Source organism: Prionailurus viverrinus, chromosome D1, assembly GCF_022837055.1.
Source record: "Prionailurus viverrinus isolate Anna chromosome D1, UM_Priviv_1.0, whole genome shotgun sequence".
Classification (NCBI taxonomy): domain Eukaryota; kingdom Metazoa; phylum Chordata; class Mammalia; order Carnivora; family Felidae; genus Prionailurus; species Prionailurus viverrinus.
The window spans coordinates 61,559,987-61,571,426 of NC_062570.1; positions in this window are offsets into that span (position 1 = coordinate 61,559,987).

Consider the following 11,440-nt stretch of genomic DNA (forward strand, 5'->3'; position numbering starts at 1 on the left):
AGATGCTATGCAACTTATGATCCCTGTTCTAAAGTTCCTGATGGAGTACAATATATTTGGTGGAAAGCACATCAGTTCAAAACTATGAATGAGGAAATGCATTGTATAATGAACTCTCACAATGAATAGAACTTCACTATCTTTTTCTCAAACATTATATTATTTGGTTATAATTTCACCCCAGCAAGGAGGAAGCCAGCCTTACTATATCCAAACCAAAATTGGGGCACCAGGGTGGCTCAGTTGGTTAAGTGTCTGACTTTAGCTCTGGTCATGACCTGCGGTTCATGAGTTTGACCCCTGCATCAGGCTCTGTGCTGACAGCTCAGAGCCTGGAGCCTGCTTCAGATTCTGTGTCTCCCTCTCTCTCTGCCCCTCCCCCACTCACTCTCTCTCTCTCTCAAAAATAAATAAACATTAAAAAAATTTAAAAAAACACAATCAAAATAAACAAAACAAAGAAAACAAAGAGAAACAAAAACCAAAAGCACACTAAACCTTAAATTAGGCTTGGAAGGGTAAATAATTCCTAAGGTCACATGACTTTCAGTCAGCCCTTAGAAAAGCCTCATTTTTCTGTCCTATTGTGCTCTTTCAACAACCTCCTCTGTTAAATTATATAAAACAAATATGCAAATAGCAGGCATACATTGAAAGAGAAGTAAATGAGGACTTGAAAAGCCATAGAAGGATTCAAGGAGAGAATGAAATGTAACTTGTCATTGGCTGATGAAGAACTTTAATTGGAAGAGGCAAAATCAGAAATAATTGCAGGCTGATTGACTTCAAGAGCAAAGGTGTGGAAATCAGAATAAGGCTTATAAGGGAAGAGCACCGAGAATATCCTCCTGAATAGAATGAAGAGTTGTAAAAAGAGGGAAAGTTAAATAAGATAGAATAGGTAGAATGGAGTCTTGTTGGAAACCATAAGGTCGTGGTAAAGAGGATGCGGTATGCATAATGAGGCTTCTACCAAGTATCAGAACCCAAAACACATTAGTATGTAAGGCTGTGTGGTCTCAGGACAAACCCCTCGGCAATTCTTATAATCATTAAAAGGTCAAGTGGTAAAAACCTAAATAAGAATATTTGATTCACTAGGGAGAAATGGAGGCAAGGGTGTTTTGGAGGGGAAAAAAACAACCAAACAGGATTTAGTTAACTAGATGTGTAGCAAGAAGTCCCCCACTCTCATTTTATGCTAAGATTTTGAGTCTGAGTTCTTGGCTTAGAGATTGACAAGAAAAGGTATTTCAGTTCGTATATAGCTATACTTTGGAATAGGTGATGTCTGTAATGGGAAGGATGGCCAAAAGGTGTAGAGCTAATGAGGTTTAGTTGATGTCCATACTCAGGAACTTGGAGGAGGGAAACAAGCAAGAAAGCACAGGATACACAAGAGTAGATTAAGAAAAAAAGAGAGCAGAAGAGTGGACTGTCCTGGAAATAAAATAATGAGAAGGTTTCAACAAATAGATAGTCAAAGGAAGTAAATAAATGTTCTGTAACGGAAACACGAGAACTGAAAAATCCCCTATGTTGTTCTTGGTGATTAGAGAGGTTGTTGTTAAAAGTGGTTCTAGAAGAACAGAACGCCAAAGGTGTGTGGGTGGCTTAGGTGGTCAAACATCTGACTTCGGCTCAGGTCATGATCTCACAGTTTGTGAGTTCGAGCCCCACATCTGGCTCACTGCTGTCAGCACAGAGCCCACTTCAGATTCTCTGGCCCTCTCTCTCTGGCCCTCCCCCTCTCCCCCTATCTGTCTCAAAATCAATCAATCAATCAATCAATCACCAGAAAGCAAGACTGACAGGAAGCATCTAGGAGTGAATGGGTAATGAGAAACTGGTTGTGGAAAAATATAAACTATATGTTTATATTTATAAAATCTATAAAAATATAAGTTACACAAACATAGCATAAGATTTTTCACAAAATAACAGAGGTGAGAAAGACAATTTAAAATGGGGTTTAAGACCTTACGCTCTGGAGTCAGAGAGACTCAAATCAGAATCCTGCTACCACCTCCCCTCCAATTTACTAGATTTGTGATCTTGGACCAATTGTTTAACCTTTCTGTTCCTCAATATTCTGTTCTGTAGAATGGATTAACTACCATCTATCACACTGCCTTTGATGGAGAAACTTCAAAATAGAAGGACAACAGAGTGTGCACCGGTGGAAGTAGGGAACTCTAAGAAAGGAGTGAGGTGGATAGGTCTTAAGAAAATCAGGTGTGGGGTGGGGGATTTGGAAAGAGAGCACCTACCTTTCAAAGATCAAAGTCTGCACATTCTTTCAACTGTAGAACGGCATTATTTTTTAAATGTTTATTTATTTATTTATTTATTTTTTATTTTTTTATTTATTTGGGGGAGGGGTGGACAGAGAGAGAGAGAGAGAGTGAAAGACGGAGAGAGACAGAATCCCCAACAGGCTCCGCACTGTCAGCATAGAGCCCGAGGTAGGGCTGGATCCTGTTGAACCCTGAGATCCTGACCTGGGCCTAAATCAAGAGTTGGTCACTGGACTGACTGAAGCACCCAGGTGCCCTTGTAGAATTGCATTATTAAAGTTACACACTGTTTTTCATCACTCTGCATGATACATACACAAAGAACTTTCAGAAACTGCCAGGTGGATCATATGCTCACTGTGAGAGAGTCTGGCAAGGAAGGAGCTGCTCAGGTACGGAATCTTCTTTTTTTTGCAAGTCAGTTGAGGGCTGTGGAACAATAGTCTCTCTTAATTACTCCTGGGTTGAGGTGGGAGGATGCTTTGCTAGTTGTTAAAAGACTCCACAGATCAGGTGTGAGGAGGAATAAGAAAAAATTATCTAGTAACGCTCATCCCATATGTTCTCTTCAAATATTTCAACAAAGGGGCGCCTGGGTGGCGCAGTCGGTTAAGCGTCCGACTTCAGCCAGGTCACGATCTCGCGGTCCGTGAGTTCGAGCCCCACGTCAGGCTCTGGGCTGATGGCTCAGGGCCTGGAGCCTGTTTCCGATTCTGTGTCTCCCTCTCTCTCTGTCCCTCCCTCCCCCGTTCATGCTCTGTCTCTCTCTGTCCCAAAAATAAATAAACGTTGAAAAAAAAATTAAAAAAAAAAAAAACAAATATTCCAACAAAATAAAGTAGGTTAGTTTCTGTTCTAGTTTCGCAAAAGAGGATAAATCATACTATTGTAAACTATGTATGACATTGACCATTTAGATCATTTAGTAAAATGATTTAACTCAGTAAAGACTTAACTATCAGAAAAAATTGTTTGAGAAAGAGAAAATGGATAATGAGTATATGGAAAGGAATGAAAAGTAAAGGCTAACACTGATAAACAAAAGAGAGAATTAGCAGTCTTAATGGTTTGGTTGCCTTAAATTCAGCCACTATTAGAGTGTTTTCATTTCCAGTGTTAACCAACCTGTACCCATCTTGAGCTGTAGTAACTTGCTGCTTTCAGGTCTCCATACATAAAGTCTAGTCAGAAAAGTCCTTGGTCACATTTGGGACCAAGGCACCTAGGAAAGACAGTAGCATCTGTTGGACCATGCATAATACTTGGGGCATTTTTCCCTCTTTCAGGTGGAATAGCTAAAAGGCAGTAAAAGGTCTTCTGTCTCTTCCACTTCCTTTGAGGATTGACCAGGCCTGTGATGTCCTAGATCACAGAATCCCTAAGGGAATAAGGTCAGGAAGTAAGTAGTGAAAAAACAAAACAAAAAAGCTCAGCAAAATGTCCCTTCATTGTCCTTGTACAGAGTCATTTGTAGCAAAAACCACTTTTGTGAGTAAATAATGGAAGTAGCTAGATCCATAGTGAGATTTTTGTGAAAGGTGAGATAAAATGGGGCAACTTATGTCAGGGGGTTTGAAAATTGAGGCAGGAGGCCATTGAGGAGGTACGTGAACCTTATGCACGTTCTCACCCACTGGAACCTCGAACTTTTGAACTGGGCCAAACCAAAATAATCCAGTGCCACAGTAATGGACTTTTGCTTTCTGATAGCCTTAGCACCCAATTGTTTAGCAGAGATTAGTTTTCTCCTTCCAACAACAACAAAAATTCTTTAACAATATATAAGGGCATTGCCTTTTGTCTTTAAAAAAAAACCCTGGACTTTGGTTCCCTGAATTGGAATTCTGAGACCCCCAAATAAATGCTTTCATTTTATTTCAGTTCTGCGTCTTTTCTCTGTTGAAAATTTAGTGTCATGTCTGAGCGTGTTTGTGTGTGTGCGTGCGTGTGTGTGTGCGTGTGTGTGTGTGTGAATTATTAGAAGAATACAAGGACAAGGGATTGGAATTTATTATTTTTAGTTAAAAAATTGTTTTTTAACTTTCAAAATGTCAATCTGAATCATACTCATCATGGTTGCCTTAAATTCAACCACTATAAGAGTGTTTTTATTTCCAGTGTTAACCAACCTGTACCTATCTTGAGTTGTAGTAACTTACTGTTTTCAGGTCTCCATACATAAAGTCCTTGTTCACATTTGGGGCCAAGGCACCTAGGAAAGACAGAAAAACGCTGTCACCTATTTGAGAGAACACAAGTACACAGATGTTAGCCCAGCCAGACCAATTCTGAGACGAAATTTAAAGCATATTGTTATAGTTTTGGATACATGAAAAGACTGCAAGATTATTGAAAGAACACTTCCCCACAAAAACAAATAAATAATATGTCAATTCAGTTGTTGATGAGTCCCTTCCTCATAGATGCTGGAATGAAAAGGGATTATAAAGACCATCCTGATACATTATTTTATAGATGGGAGACACTGAGCAGGGGTGTGAATTGTCAAGGTTCATCCAACATGTTTATACAGAAATTAAACATGTAATTTCAGGGCGCCTGGGTGCCTCAGTCGGTTAGGCATCCAACTTCAGCTCAGGTCATGATCTCACGGTCCGTGAGTTTGAGCCCCAAGATGGGCTCTGTGCTGACAGTTTGGAGCCTGGAGCCTGCAGCCTGCTTCAGATTCTGTGTCTGTCTCTCTTTCTGCCCCTCCTCTGCTCGTGCTCTCTCTCTCTTCCTCTCTCCCTATCAAAAATAAATAAAACATCAAAAAAATTAAAAAATGTAATTCCAGGTTTTTTTTTTTTACTGTATTTAGGCTTAAGGGTCACTGAATGTGAAGACTAAAAGGTTCTGCAGTCAGAATGCCTGGAGACAAAGCTCCACTGGACTTGGCCACTCACCTTTGGTGTCCTTTAACAAATGGCTGAAGCTCACTGTGCCTTTATTTTCATGCCTATGAAATGGGTATTTGTATTAATGCATCAAACATATAAAGAAAATAACACAATTGACAATGTTGAGCTGTACCTGAGCCCCTGTCATCCTGGAAAACAAATGATCAAGCTACCCCACACCCTTTGTATTTGGGAAAACTGCTTTCTGCAAACAACCTCCCTTCCCCATATGACAGAGATGAGACTCATGGATGCCCCCCTTTTTACCCATAACAAGACCAGACAAAGACCACTCATATTCCCCTTGTCCATTTTTTTTTTTTTTTTGCCTCGTATATATTTAGCTAAACTGCTTTGTCCCCACCGAACAATCAGAGCATATTAATGCTTGTTCAACAAATGGTGGTTAAGCTGATCTCCTCCCCCAGGCCTCTGAGTTTTGATAGCCCCCCTGGAGAATACGTGGGCCTCAGGGTAAAACACTTTCTGATTCCCTATCCAATCACACCACATTTTCATCGGCACTTCCCCACACTTCGGTCTTCCTAGTCTAGCTCACTCCTCTCTATAAAAGAAGATGTATTGGGGCATCTGGGTGGCTCAGTCAGTTAAGCATCTGATGTGGGCACAGGTCATGACGTTATGGGTTCATGAGTTCCAGCCCAGCATCAGGCTCTGTGCTGACACCTCAGAGCCTGGAGCCTGCTTCAGATTCTGTGTCTCCTCTCTCTCTATCCCACCCCCAACTCGTGCTCTCTCTCTCCCTCTCTCTCTCTTTCTCAAATAAATAAACATAAAAAAAAAAGAAAAGAAAAGTAAATGTATTCTTGGGGCATTTGGGTGGCTCAGTCTGTTAAGTGAAGGACTCTTGATTTATGCTCAGGTCATGATCTCATGGTTCCTGAGATGGAGCCCAATGTCTGGCTCTGCTCTAACAGCCTGGAACCTGCTTGGGATTCTGTGTCCCCCTCTCTCTCTGCCCCTCCCTGACTCCTTCTCTCTCTTTCTCTCAAAATAAATAAATATTCATTTTTTTAAAAAAGAGAATATATTTGACTAATCCTTGAGATGCTTGCAGTTTCAGTCACAGCCCTCTCCCTCTTGCAACAGTCTGCTCCTCCCTTTGCAATAATCCTTTAAAATAAATTCCTTACTAAGCTCGAATTTGTTTTGTATCTGAAAATTTCATTGCAGGTATTAAGCACTATAAAGTCATTACTTATTACAATTTTTACTATGTGATATTTTATTAGAAAAAATGAAACTTTGTAAACTAGTTTCATGGACTTTTAACCTAAGCTATTTAATGTAAAATAAGAAATTATATGGAATATTTAAATTATTTAAAATAGCATAACATAAAATTTTAGATAGAAAATAATGAAAAAATACACAGGCATATCTTGGAGATACTGTAGATTTGGTTCCAGACCACTGCAATAAATTGAATATTGAAATAAGGTGAGTCAAGAGAATTTTTGGTTTCCCAGTGCACATACAGGTTATGTTTACACTGTACCTTAGTCTTTGTAGTATGCAATAGCATTGTGTCTAAAAAAATGTACACACATTATTTTAGAATATTTTATTATTAAAAAGTGCTGACCATTATCTGAGTGTCAGCAGATCGTCATCTTTTTGCTGGTGGAGGATCTTGCAAATATTGATGACCTTTGTTGTAATTTTAGGTGTAGAATGTGGATATAGAATGAAATGGTACAAATTATAGCCTTTATAAATAAAGATATAAATTAGATAGTCATAATATACTATGCGTTCCCACTTCTTCCTTCACATGCGGTTTCAAACATCTTGAGAAGAAAACGGGGACAGATGAAGGATCCTTGGACAGTGTTCATGACAACCCCACTGTCACAGGCAAGTCTGGTATTCTTCCACTTCCAAATGCAGTTTCTAACTCAGCAAGTTTGTGAGAAGTCCAAAGAATTTGACAAATCCCCCACCCTATTCTCTAACTTTCTAGTTTATCTCTCTTCTTTCCACTATGTTTTATTAATTTCATTTTATTTTTTTGTCGTCCTTGTCTCCTGCACTGAAATCTCCTTGAGAATATTTATATCTGCTACACTACTTTAACTGTGTCAAATTGCCAAGTTCCTGAATCATAGCAGTAAGTTCATAGATAATTTTTTTTTATTGCTCATTTATCCAAGCATTGGCTCAATTCAAGAAAACTCTTCCCATTCCCCCTAATATGTGAAAATCCAGGCTCTGCAGAGAAGGACGTTTGTCCTGGTTTCCAATAGATTCTACTATTTTTAGTTTATATATTGCTTTTAACATAATTACTGAATACATTTTATTAATCATTTTGAGAAGTTTTCCACTTCTTTTTGATCTCCAGATAAGCGTATGTACGTCGATATGTTCATCATGACAGCAGTCTTCAAATTCATGAACTTCTGCTCCAAATGTTTCTTTCTTTTAAATTCCCTTTGTAAATAAATTGGAAGTTTTATTTTGTTATAGAGAAGATAATGATCCTATTATCTCTCTATAGTCCTCTTACATTTACCCACATTTAATTTTCATTAATTTCATTCACTCTACCACCTAAATATATGTTAAATGGGTTTATATATCTATTATCTCTGTAGTTTTCACTAATTCAAGCTTTTTTTATCTCTTTATTTATCTATTGCAATAGCTGAGTTTTCTTCATGTAATGTTACTCCATGCCTCAACTATTTACACTGCTGTATAAAATTGTAAAGCAAATACTGTCATGCTGACTGTTTACTTAGAATTTTTTCAATACAATCCAGCTTTGATATGATAAACTTAATCTAATGTATATGATATGTTAGGCTTCCCTTGACTTGTCTACCTTTTCTGGTACCCTAGTCTTATGAAACAAGTTTCAATATTCTGAATACTATATGTTAGTTCAAAAATGCTTTTGACTTGCCAATACCTATACCTGATGTAAGCTTTTCATCCTTAACTGAGAAATCCTTGCTTATCTTTTAATAACTAGATAATGATTTCCTATATTATACATTCTATAACACCAAAAAATTCAATGAATCCAGTTTTTCTATTGGCTTATTGACTCCTAAGCTTAGCTCTGCTATGACATCCTCTCAGTCATCCAAGTGGGTTAATTTTGGTTCATGTTTTCTTCCTTATTATATAGGCTGCATCTCCCTTCTTTGTATGTCTGATATTTATTTAATTAAATGCTAAACATTTTAAATCTGGTTACTGTATATTTTTGCATTCCTAGGAATGTTTTTAGGGTTTGCTCTGGGATATAGTTTAGTTACTTGGTAAAGATCAACTCTAAGTTAAAGATTAAAAAGTCTTGCTCTGTTGCAATAGCAGAAGCAATAAAAAGAGATTTTATCATGAATGGGATGTGCAAGGTGAAAAATGGTGGAGTTTAATGATGAGTTTAGGAATGTGCAGTCTTCTTTACTCCAACTATTTTATTGTGTATGCATTTACCAGTAGTACAAGAGGGATCTGGAGTCTAAAATAGAGATATGTGCATGCAGTACTGATACACAAGCACGCACACAGGCAGCAACAAGAAATCATCATGTTTTGGCCTCTGAATTGTATGGATGGAACTGAGGGCTATCTCGTTAGAAGAAACTACGGAAAAATGAAATAGAGAAAACCTAAGGCAGGAATCAACTGATAGACTTCATATAAAAAAGCTCTATGTTGATGAAAGGAAATGCAATTGAAGAAATCACCTGTATAATACAAAGGAAAATTATCAGTTAAGTGCAGTGTGTAGATGAAATTAAGACACAGCTTCTCTCTCAAACTGTCTGAAATCACCCAGTCCAATTTTGCCAAAAAAAAAGGTGTTTTACATTTATTACTCACCACCTAACACTGTCTAAAACAAAGGGAGTGCAGAATATTGATATAAACATTTACAGTGTTCACCCACCTCCCATTTTGCATACATTGCAAAATATTTGTATTTTTCCAAATACAATGCATAGACATAAGCAGTAATAGGTCGTGGAATGCAGTGGTCATACTGAAACTAAAGAATTCCTATTTGGGAGCATGGCATCACGGGGTGTGTGTGTGTGTGTGTGTGTGTGTGTGTGTATGTGGAGGTGGGGGTTTATGAAAGATAACAGGAAAAAATAACTACATGAAATCCTATCCATTTCAAGGCAAGGGGCCTGACAGTGGGAACTCTAATAATTGTTAAATAATTTCAAAAAGATGTATGAGAAATTATTTCCTAACAGATCACCAGCGTGACCTTGGTTATGGTGAAAATAGTCTGAGGGCATCAGTCTATCCCAAGCAGAGCATTTCAATGCCCTGGAAAAATATAGAATCAGCTAATAAAAGATAGATAATCTTAATTAATTATTAGAATTAATATGTTAATATATCAGTTAACATTACATTGCCATATTGCCCTTTGTCACCCTTACTCCAGAGTATCTCCTTTGGTTACACTGTATTACTTGCATTTCCTGTAAGCAAAATGTTTTGTCTTACTACCATGTGTTTGTACATTCTGTGAACTTTTCCCAGTATACCTGATCTACTTTCCTCTGACTGAATGTTGTTTGTTGTCATTTATACCCGTTTTCTCATCTCAACCTCTGCAGTAACCTTCTCTTGACCCTTAAATCCTAGGCTAGTTGCTTTTTTTATATAATCCACAGGACTCTTACCTTACCCCTATCATGATATACACTATATCAATTTACATTTCTGTTTCTTCCCAATAGACTCTCTCCAAATCATAAGTAATTGGCTGGATTATCGTTATACTCTTAAATCCCTGAAAATGTGAAATATATTGATTAGAAGAACAAATAATACATGACTCCACTTATATCAGGAATCTAAAATACACTCAGAGAAGCAGAAAGTAGAATGGTAGTTTGTCAAGGGCTAAGGGAATCGCCTGCTTGGGATTTTATCTCTCTCTCTCTCTCTCTCAGAATGAATAAACTCTAAAAAAAGAAAAAAAAGAAAAGAGAGCCAGGTGTTTGAAGGATATGTATTGACACATGATAATCACCCAAAACTCTCCGCTTCTCAGAACTATCTTCTTGTTTAGTCTATTCCAGTGAGCAAAATTCCATATTTTATCGTTCCATTCCTAAAATGATGGGTTTTTTTTCAAATATAAACACTTTTTTTTTAAGGACACTGACCCAGACTCTCTTTGGACATTAACATATCAATCGTATTTGGTCTAGGGAATAATTTTTTCCTTTTTTCTTTTTATTGAAATGAAATTCACATACATAAAGTCAACCATTTAAAAGTGTACAACTCAATAGTATTTAGTACATTCATAATCTTGTACATTCATCACTTCCACCTGGTGCCAGAATATATTCATCACTCCAAAATAAAACCTCATATCCACTAAGCAGTTAATCAACATTCTCATCTTCCTCCAGCCCCTCACAAACACCAATCTACTTCATGTCTTTATGCTTTTACCTGTTCTGAATATGTCATGTAAATGAAATAATACAATATGTGACACTTTGTGTTTGGTTTCTTTCACCTAGAATAATGTTTCTGAGGAGCATCTGTGCTACAGTGTGTCAATACTTCATTTTTATGGCTGAATAATATTCCATTGTATGCATATACTACAATGCGTTTCATCCATTGATCAACTCTCAACAGAATGATCAACTTCTATACAAGAGACAACTTTCAAGTTCTGATGTCTAATGAACACTAAAAGAAGCCCTTCCTTAATTATCAGATGTTTCACTTGTGTTCGTGAATGATTCTTTTCATAGATAAGTAGAAATTCGTAAGAACAAGATAATTTTTCCATTGTGTTAGCTAATTGTAGTTAATTTATGTTTTACAGAAGATGATTGTTAATTGCCTCATCCATCTGTCTTTCAAATAGAATATCCCAATGTTTCTTTAAAAAGAGAGCAAATAAAAATATACACACATTGACCTCCACATACACTCACATTTCACAATGTGGTAAGGCTATACATTTTGGCAATTTTCTTCTTAGACTTCAGTATGTGGTGAAGTTGAGAGCATGATGTTTGAAGGAACACGGACGTGAGTTTAAGTCCTACTTCTACAGTGGGCAGCTTTCTTGGGCACTGTATGCTTTATGCAGACATAGTGTGACAAGAAAAATAGTGTATTTTTGAACAAGACAGGGTTTACTGGAATCAGGAAATTTGTAGTGTCTAATGTAAGTGAACATTAATACAGATAAAATTAGGTTAACATACTGCAATTAAA